At 39.6% G+C, this 10,542-nt stretch overlaps 1 pseudogene; it reads left to right on the top strand.

Moving 5' to 3' along the window:
• The first annotated feature begins 2,931 nt into the window (after positions 1 to 2,931).
• LOC116094391 lies at positions 2,932 to 4,557 on the top strand (annotated as a pseudogene).
• The last annotated feature ends 5,985 nt before the right edge of the window (positions 4,558 to 10,542 follow it).

Genomic DNA, 10,542 nt, shown 5'->3' with positions numbered 1-10,542 from the left:
ACCCCTATCTAGAATAACTCTCAAGCTTTATGGTCTTATGATCACTTCAGGGATCAGCAGCAGCAGTTAGGGTCTCCTGATGTTGTTCCTCAGCTCTGAAATGTCTCCTGAAGACAGACTTTTGTTCCTTGTCAATGGTATTTACCTTGATGATATGCTAGGAGAAAAGGCCATATTTCCACTATGATAAACAGACATCAATCACTGTGATTCTTAGTGACTTATTATATCCTATGGACTAGTGGTTCTCAACCTTCCTAAAGCTGCAGCCCTTTAATAGAATTCCTTGTGTTGTGGTAATCTCTAACCATAAAATTATATTTGTTGCTACTTTGTAACTGTAATCTTATACTGTTATGAAATGCAATGTAAATATCTGATATGCGATCCCCACACCCCAAAAAGTGTCATGACTTGCAGGTTGAGACCTACATCATATATGGAGCCTAACTCCTAGTGGTTCATGGTATCTCACATGGGTGGTCAATCTCGAGAACTTCTGACAACTACTTTGTAAGAATTTCTATCTCTTTCCAGTTGTGTTATTTTCTTTCTGTAAATGTGCCCACTGTCTTTGTCTCTCTCCGTGTGTGTGTGTGTGTGTGTGTGTGTGTGTGTGTGTGTGCGCGCGTATGTGTGTGTGAGTATGTGTGTGTTTAAGTTGTTTAATAATTTCATTTTATTTTTTGGAGAACCTCATATATAAACACATCATCTATATCATTTCTGCCCCTCCCTCTCCTTCAGCTCCCTCCATATTCCATGTTCCCAAATTCATGAGCACTCAGCATACTGAGCCCTTTAGCTTTGCTCATATGTTCATATGTCCAGGGCTGACCATATAGTTTGTCAAATTTTTTGTAATTTTTCCAATTGAGTTCTGCCTTTTTTTGTGTCCTTGTTAAGTTTTTCTTACCAACTGTTTCTTTAGTCCTTACACCATTCTTCATGTCATTTTGGTTTGTTAATTTTCCTCTTTAGTCACTTTTCACTTTTAGAATAAAGCCAATTATACGCTTTACACGTTGTCAGTTGTCTTTTGTCCCAGAGCAAACAGTGTAGGAGTAACAAGGGAGACAGTTCCAGGGCAAACAGAGTAAGAAACAAGGGAGAAAGGCTGACCTCATCAGTGGTCTTTGCAGAATCCGGGTCTGTTTCCATAACATCTTATGCCCTTCTTCCAACAAAGTCTCCAGACAGCGCTGTTGTCAGAAGGATGTGGGAAATGGATGGCCCACATATATTTTTATATCTAGGCTTCAGTTTATAAATCACTAGTTTTGTTTTGGGGATGTTTTCAGGTCAAAGCGGTTTTAAGATCCCTCTACAGCACTTACCTGCTATCCTTGCCCTGTTCCTCCCATTTTCTGTGTATTAGATATTTTCTCAGCCCAGAATTTATAGTTCCCAGTACAATACCAAGCACAGAATTTGTTGAGAATCTGCTCTTTATTCCCTGGTAAAGTTGCTTTGGTAGTAACAAAAGCACTTACTCTTGGTTTCACAGAGTTTTTAATGAGCATAAATCAACACTAACAATTCCTTTATATACATATGCAGACCCACATTAGTACTTTCTTTTCACTGTTGTGTAAGAGCACCCAGTGTAAGATTTGCCTTAAATTCTTAAGTGTGTAATGCAGCATTAAGTGAAGGCATGGTCTTGTACAGTGGATCTCTGGGTTTTAATATGGTGCATACTTCGCATTTAACGATGTTTCTGAGTTCTCTGGGATTCTCCTTGCTATGACTTGCCCTTAATTTTCTAATAGCCCTTGTACATATTAAATGTAAAGCACATAAGCAGACTCATGAGCATCTGCAAAAAACTGGTCAGACACTGTGTACCTTCTTTCTATGCAAATGTTTGCATAACTCTGTCTTTAAAATTACTTTTCTGGGTCAAGGTGAGATTTTGTACATTAGAGGACAAGAGGGCAAATGCTCTTTAACTTTATACTAGTTTTCAGAATCTATTCATAACTGTTCCTTACAAATAGGATCCTCATTAACATGATAAATAAAATGCTAAATAGTATATCTTTTGTTGAGTAAGTGACTCAGATCATTCTATTCACAATGACCTTAGGTCCTCCTAAGCTCCTTGCCTTGGAGTTAAGATTCTGCTTTGCCTGGTATCCTCTCTTAACAATAACTTTTGTGTTAAGGCATTGGTACCAGGTCTCCAGAAGTGACCTCTCAAAATGTGCATGCTACCTTGGAGGGACAGGGACTTTTCATTAGCATAGGCTGGCAAACTGCCACCCTCAGTCATTTAACATCTAGTAATTGGGTTCCTTTTATGTGCAAGGCAGTGTAGTCAAATGAGGAAAAAGGTGGTTCCCTGAGGACATGGTGGATTGTTAATATTTGATGGCTCTGAAGTCAGAAAATCACTGTGTGGAGAAAATGAAAGATTTCAGGTGAAGGGGGGCTTAGCATGTGGCTACAATGGAAGTAGGGGGCAGGTACAGACCACATTGAAATGGAGACAGCGATATTTTTCTTCTCATTTCTTTAATTAGTTGTTATTAAACATCTATAGTGCTCCTGACTTCATAAAACTAAAGACAGTGCGCTGCCACAGATAATAAGCACATGCACTAGATGGAGATTAGGGATCTAATAGGGAAATGTGAGGAACACACAGTGCTGGGTTACAAAGGATGTTGATCAAATGAGGTGAGTGTTGCTAGTGGTTTAGGGATGAGGGCAAAGAAGACCTGAAAGGAAGTGGGGGAGCAAATCACTATGGAGAGAGCAGAACCTTCTAGAATAAGGAGTAACAAGTTCAGTGGCTCAGAGCTCGGAAGATACTTGGTGATGAGTTCAAGGGATGGCAAAGGCATCTGTGTGGCCTAAGGCAAGTGGATGAAGGTGAGAACATGTTGGCCGCTCTGACCTTGTCTTGGTTGCTGTGGGTAGTCAATCATGGCCTTCGGAGTCACAGTATGTGTTTTGGATGTTACTCCAAATGAGCTGATGTTTGCTGGAAGATTTTTAGCTGAAGAATGATATCAACAAATGTGTATCCAAAGAACACACGAACTCCTATACTGACATTAAACATGTGTTAAGTGTAAGTATGGAAATAGACATGTGAAAACGTGGAAAACGTAGATCTTTTTTTCTTTTTTTTATTAGATATTTTCTTTATTTACATGTCATATGATTTTCCTTTTCCCAGTTTCCTTTCCCAGGAACAAACAAACAAACAAACAAAAACAACAAGAACAAACCCCTGTTGGCTTCTCCTTCCCCATGCTTGCCACCCCACCCTCTCCCACTTATTGGCCCTGGCATTCCCCTACACTGGGGCACAGAACCTTCACAGGACCAACGACCTCTCCTCCCATTGATGATTGATTTTGTAATCCTCTACTATACACATGCTGCCAGAACAATCAATCCCACCATGTATAGTCCTTGGTTGGTGGTTGAGTCCCTAGGAGCTCTGAGGGTACTACTTAGTTCATATTGTTGTTCGTTCTAGGGAGCTGCAAACCCTTCAGCTCCATTGGTCCTTTCTCTAACTCCTTTATTGGGGACCCTGTACTCAGTTCAATGGATGACTGTGAGCCTCTACATCTGTATTAGTCATGTACTGTCAGAACCTCTCAGGAGATAGCTATATCAGGCTGGCTTGTCCTTCCTTCAGTTTCTATTCCATAGTTAGTCTCTGCAACTCCTTCCGTGGGTATTTTGTTCCCCCTTTTAAGAAGGAATGAAATGTCCACATTTTGGTCTTCCTTTTTCTTGAGTTTCTTGTGGTTTGTGGGTTGTTCTTCCTGTATTCTGAACTTCTGGGTTAATAACCACTTATCAGAGAGTGCATACATGGTTGGCTGTGTGAGAATGAATCTGAGTATCTTTTCCCCAGCCTTTGGTTAGCAGAAACAATTGAAGTGAATGAAGCACACGAACTTTGCACTATTTGTGTGAAGCACACAGTCACAGAAATAGCTCTGTGTGAAGAATGGGAGAGGATTGTAGTCTGAATCAGTTATGGGGATGACAAAAGGGGTTTACCTATGCACTAAGGTGTCTTGACCTATGGCAGAAGTACCTAGTGCTGAGGAAGGGGCATTCTTGTTATAGACCAAGGAACACTGGAGAAAAGGGGCACAAGTCAGTTTTTGGACACATTGTGGATGCCAATCCAAGTGATTTCAACTTGGTAAAAAAAGACAGATAAGGTTATTTGTGGACTGGCAGATACTACTGTTGAGGTCCCAAAAGGCCAGCAGAATCCAAATGCTCTTCAGTCTCTATATAGAAGATGATGTCTATCAGTACATTGTCAGAAAGCCCTTAAATAAAGAAGTGAAGAATCCCAGGACCAAAGCACCCAAGATTCAGTGTCTTGTTATTTCACATGTCCTGTGACACAAGCAATGATGTATTTCTCTAAAGAAACAGTGAAGAAAGAGAAATGAGGAGGAGGCTGTAGAATATGTTAAACTCTTGGCCAAGAGAATAAAGGAAGGTAAAGAAAAATGTAAGGACCTGATTGTCAAGAGAAGTAGGCTTTTCTCTCTGAAGACCATCTACTTCTAAGTGTGAGTCCTGTATTGAAAAAATAAGTCTAAGAGTAAAAATAATAATCAGAACTCAAATCTCAAAAAGCAGGGGCAGGTATGATTATGAAATTGACTAGTTTGTTTCAGGAAGAAATCAGAAGTTAGGCTATAGTTTTGTATTTGTTGGTAGAACTTGGCCAGACTGCTGTCATAACCAGTAGAGTGAACAATGGTGTTCCTCTTCAGGGGAGGACTTTGTACACTGAGAGTTGGTGGGGAATCTCTATAGTCTAGAATTGGGAACCTAATCTTATTTTACCTGCAAAACGTCTCCAAAGTGAATCTTTGTGATTGATTGTTGTGTTACACAATCTAGAACCACAGGAACCATACAATGTTTGTTAGCTGCTAAAACAGACTCCTTCAGAGGCAAATTTGTATACTAACAAAGTATCCTCTCCTGCTTTGTTGGGCTAAAAGCTTTTGGAGAAAGCTCAGCATGCCCAGAGACATTCATGGCCACCATCTTTATGAGACAGCTGAGCAAGCCAAGGTGTTCCTGTCCGTGATTTTAACCTTTTGAACACACATTCATATTCTTGGACTAAACACTCTTATGGATGTATTATCTCCTCTCTCTTCTAAACTGTCACCTTAGACTGAATCTGCTCAGGATGACTGAGTATACTCAAGAATGTGCATCCCCTAAGGTGTTTTGTGTATGTTTATCTTTAGTTTCTAGTTGAATCTGCAGCCATCTTCAAAGAAAGTTTGATTTAGAGATAAATGTTAAATGTTGTGAAAATTGCCTTTGATCTACCTTACATTTGGGGGATTCTCCTCTCTAGATACTGTTTTTTTCAAGTGTATATGCTATTATATTCATATTTACCTTCACCTTACCTAGCTGCAGTTCTTAGCTAAACTATGTTTTCATACTCACTATATTTAGTAGGGTACCCCAGAGACCAATATCTTATTTTACCTGCAAAAAGTCTCAGAAGTGAATCTTTGTGATTGATGCTTGTGTACTACTTATTCTATTGGGGGCAGTAAACCCTGCCTGGTACCCACAAATCACATCACTGTGCATCATTCAATACAAATAACGTTCATGTTTCTCTTGAACACAATTGCTGTATCTAAGTGATCATCTATTTAACAGCAAATGTTTAATGAGTACTTACCATTTTAAGTGACCATGCTGGGTGTGAGGGTACAGGTATGAGATTCAATATGTATGAGTTACAAGGATTCATGTAAAGGGACTTAGTAAGGAGTGTTTCTATGAGTCTACATAAGGAGGTGGGAAGATAGGACAAGGATGAAGGAGGTCCGGTAATTATTGGTACTAATTATGATCTCACAGAGGACAGCTCTGGGATATTTCCAAAGGGAAGCCCCAGAAGCAGTTGGTCATGATTCAGAATTACTGTGACCTGAGAACAGGGAGCTGTTTTCCTCCAGGAGGATGTGAATTTCTAGATGTTTCAACCTATCATATTTGGGTACAAAGGGTTCCTGGAGCCTAAGAAGGTGCATGTTCTTGATGCTGCTACTAAAGCCCACATGAAAGCCTGTGGACATGAGTATAGAAAAAAGATAGAGGGAGCACAAGTAGAATTCTGATGAACTCTGCTCCATCCAGACTAGTACTGCACTGTACAGACTCATTCATGATGCATAAGAAAGTTCCTCTATGTGGTGAGGCACTGTGGGCTGGGGATGCAAATCTGTGTGTAGAATGTGTTCCTTACAATATGAACCTCTACCCTTAGGCTAGGAAATGTCTGATGTAATAAATGTTCTGTCAGCCTACTAGATAGTCTCTGTAACAGCTGGTATTATACTGAGGATTCAGCTTTTGACATCTGTCTGATTGGCTGTTTGTCAGTATCTACTTAGGCCAGCCTTGGGCAGAAGGAGTGTATGCTTTTGGGCCCATAAATAGTTTAATCTTTGTGGTAGGAGTATCTAAGTCTACAGTAGTAGTGCTTGTGGCTCAAGGACAAAGGCTATCTGATACGTATCAGAGGAGATATTCTTCCCACAGGGTGTCAGTTATATCTGTAAGTGTATGCTATCTAGTGGACAGTAACATGGAGTCATGTTCATAGATCAAGATTTTCCACTTTTGAGTTTCCAGAGACTCTGAATAGAATCTTATTTTATGGTTATACTCTTCACTATGAGGTCTGGCACTCTCATGGCCTAAGTAGTCATTTATACCATGACTTAAAGCTCACCAAAACCACATTTTGATCTCGTAGTCATCAGAATGACACAACAAAAGAGAGCAACTTTTCCAACCTGGAAGGACTACTAATCACTGGTTCTTTCCTGCTAGTAGCAATTGAAGGTATAGATAGACCCTCACTATTATGAAGGTAGTTGCATGATGGTAGTTTGGAATCAGTGTTACTTTGGGCACTGTAAACTAAAGAGAAATAGAGAAATGTGTATATTCTTTGTTTTTCAGGGTCTGATTATTTAATCCAATGTACCTAGATTCTTTGAGGAAAGACCAGAAGAAGCCATATTGGATACCCATGTAGCAAAAGTGGCTCCTTTTTCAAGTACAGTTGCATCAATGGATTTTGTGTCTAAAATTGGCTCAAGCCTAGAGACTGGGGAATGAGCAGTGAGTGATCTGTCCACTAGCACAGCTTACTGTTAAGTTTTTCATTAAAGATATTTCATTATCTATATTAAGCGTATCTTTGTTGTCTAGACAACTATCTTGTCCTAGAGACATCTTAGTTACTAGGTCTTTGTAGGAGGCATAGTGGTCTTTGTGCTCACAGATAAGTACTATAGAACCTGGAAAGTTAAGCACATAAGGTTGTTTCTTCAAGTGAAGGGATGGAATATGTGTGGTCCACCTAGAAGGCTGAGAACAGACATATTTACTAGCCTGGTGTCCTTTGCTCTGTATGTGTGTCTAGAGACTTTTTCAGCATCAGATACTCCCCCAGACTCTTATCCTATTTTTCCTTCAATCTGTAGAACCCATCTTTATGGACTTTGCAAAGAGTTTTGATATAGCCATGTCCTATTTATATCTAGCTTACTTTGTTCTTCAAAGAGACTTGTGTATGCTTGTTGTGAATGTGTGATTGAGTTAATTATCACCAGAATACATTTTCATCAAATTGTGTTGTACTTAAATATGTCTAAAATAAACTACTTGGGGTCAGACTACAGAAGTTTGAACCTAAACTGTATACTTAGTTGTTTTGAATTGAAGTGTCTTTTGTCTTCCATGGATTGTCCCTCTGATGGCATGTGAAGACTGCAGAGACCCTCAAAGGTATCATTCCAGGTTACATGAAGCATTGATATTTGTTGTAGAACTCTAGACCTGGCCTCTGGTAGTTAAATGTTAGAGCATGGTCTCTGCTATCTCAAACTTTTTCTCCTCTTTTATATTAGGAAGTCAGTTCAATAATATCTTCTACCATCATCCTAGCCTACTTAGATCTAACCTTCATACCAGCTTCTTGATGATGCCCAAGTCCCATGACTTAGTGAAGGGAATGTTGTCTGGTTTGCAGGGAACATAGTTAAATGATGGTCTCCTAGGTCTCACATTATCATGACAGTCTTGTATGTTTTGAATCACCATGATGATCACATCTCTGAGCCTAGTGATCTCATTTTTTTTTTATATTTTGAAAAGGCATTTTAGACCAGCTAATGAGTTATTGCTTCTTTCTTTTCAAGTTTAGAGTAAAAATTTAAACAAAAGTTATTAGTGTTAGCAAGCAGGTGTCAGCTCTAGGATGTATTATAGGAGCATATTCTATTTAAACAAATTCTCCATTATGTAGCCTCACTGCCAGTACCTTCAGTATTAGATTTCTTCTAATGCTGTATCATAGTATCTAATTTTAGGAAAGAGAAGTTTCTTTACAGGTAATTCAATTACAGAGAGGAATGTTAAACCTATTGACATCCCCATGGGTGACTGATAGCCCACAGTAACAGATTAACCATGCAAACGTAGTTCAATCAGGTCTACAGAAAAAAGTCTAGACTTATCTCTGGCTTTGATTAGATATTGGATTCCTGACAATGAATGTGTGAATTAAAGGACTGCTTTCTCTCTTTCTCCTTTTTTCCTCTCTCTCTCCTTTCCTCCACCCCTCCTTCTTTTCCCTCTCCCTGTCTCCCTTCCTTCCCCTCCTCTTCAGGAGGAAGGACTGTAGGATCAGCCTTTGAAATGCATTTCCATACAACAGTGGACATAACTCAATACAAGAAGTTAGCAGAGATGTTTTGTGTGGTAGGATCCCAGGACTTAGAGAGGCAAGGCCAAGAAAATCAGGCATTCAAGATGGTCCTGGGCTACTGAGTCAAACCATGTTTCAAAAAATAAGTTAGAAGGAGAATTAGGTGGAGTGCAAAACAAGAAACAAAATTGCGTGATGTGAATGAGCAAACAACAGTGAATAAGAGTGCAATTTCTTAAGATATACATGAGTGAAAAGCACATTAATTTTATAGATGTGATTTCCCTGGACTCTATGAGTAACGTAATGATTCTTAATCCCTATGTAATAGAGAATGGACATTCACATATATAAAACTTCCCCATGCAATTAAGGAGTCCATAGGTGCCCTAAAGCTATGGAGTGCGGATGGAAAACTATTCAGTATTTTCTAAATATTTTGGTCTTGCCATCAAGCAATGGCCATACTTTAACTTTCTCCTCCTAACACACTTCAACTAACTCTGCCTAGACATTAGAACATTCCAGATCTAAGTGAAAGTCACAAGACAGATTGGCCACGATTTGACAATGATTCGTAGTTCTCTCAATTCTCATTCTCTGTGCAGCAAGGAGAGGAAAAGATGCTTTGATGATTCTGAACACTTGATTGGATTCTCTCTAGAGATTGGGTGAGCACATAAGGGATGGTGAATGCATCATTATCCATGCATAGGTTCAGCCCCTCAGTGAAATAGGCTTACCTCAGAGTGCCAATGAACAAGAACATTTGAGGCAAGCTGAGGAAAGATCCATCAACTAACAAATTTAAGGAATAGGCTAAGGAATGAGATTCAGCTTTTCTGCACCATAGAATTCTGCAAATAATCACTGGAGGCATCGAGCTGTGGACTCTGAGTGCAGTAAGTTAGGGTTGTTTCTTCTCTAGTAAATTACATATCACCTATGAGCTATTTATTTATTTAGCTATTTCAAGCTGATTAAAATGCACACTTTGTAGAGCTCTCTGGGCATAGGTACAAAATAATAATGGCTTGGTAAGCAGTGTGCTCTGGAAACCCTGCAAGCAAGCGGATTCAGGTGAATTGACACAGCTGAACTGGTAGCTGTCAGTGAAGTGTGGGTTGACCGTCAAGGGTGTGAGTGTCACCTTCTCAAAAGCACTTGGTGAGCAGAGCACGATGAGCAGCAATGATCTATTTTGGAATAGCAGTCTATGAGACTGACATTTTTCTCTGTTTGATTTCCAGACTGAAAACTGTATCGCATGCATCTCAGGATGCCTTGCGTCTGTAGAGCACTGCGCCTATGTGCTGCATTTGTCTATATAGCAACCAGAGAAATAGGTCTGAGCCAATGCCAAGTGGCAAACTCTGTTGGTGTAAGACCTTAGGATCAAAAGAAGATAACAAGGTAGTTAGTGTCTATATTATTTGCACTGGAGTATGAATAAAATGGGCAATCAGGAAGATCTATATATCTATTGTGGGCTTTGCCATGTATTAATTAATTGCTAATGCTGGCTTGAGTATTGACTTCATTATCTCAAAAATGGAGGTAATAATAATATTGCATTCCTAAGGGTGTTTTGAGGGTGAAACAGATGTACCAAAGCAAAGCACTTAGTAGACTCCTTCGTGCACAGGACAATCTTAGAATGTGGCTCACATTGACCTTCTCACCTTGGGCTGATGTTACTAGGCTACTGCAGGTGTTTCTCTTAAGATCTCTCAGACAAAAAAGCTGCCAAGCTAGGTGTATTAGTCAGAGTACTCTGGAGAGAGAGACAG

This window comes from Mastomys coucha, unplaced genomic scaffold, assembly GCF_008632895.1.
Source record: "Mastomys coucha isolate ucsf_1 unplaced genomic scaffold, UCSF_Mcou_1 pScaffold16, whole genome shotgun sequence".
Taxonomy (NCBI): domain Eukaryota; kingdom Metazoa; phylum Chordata; class Mammalia; order Rodentia; family Muridae; genus Mastomys; species Mastomys coucha.
This window is presented reverse-complemented; position numbering and strand designations above follow the sequence as displayed.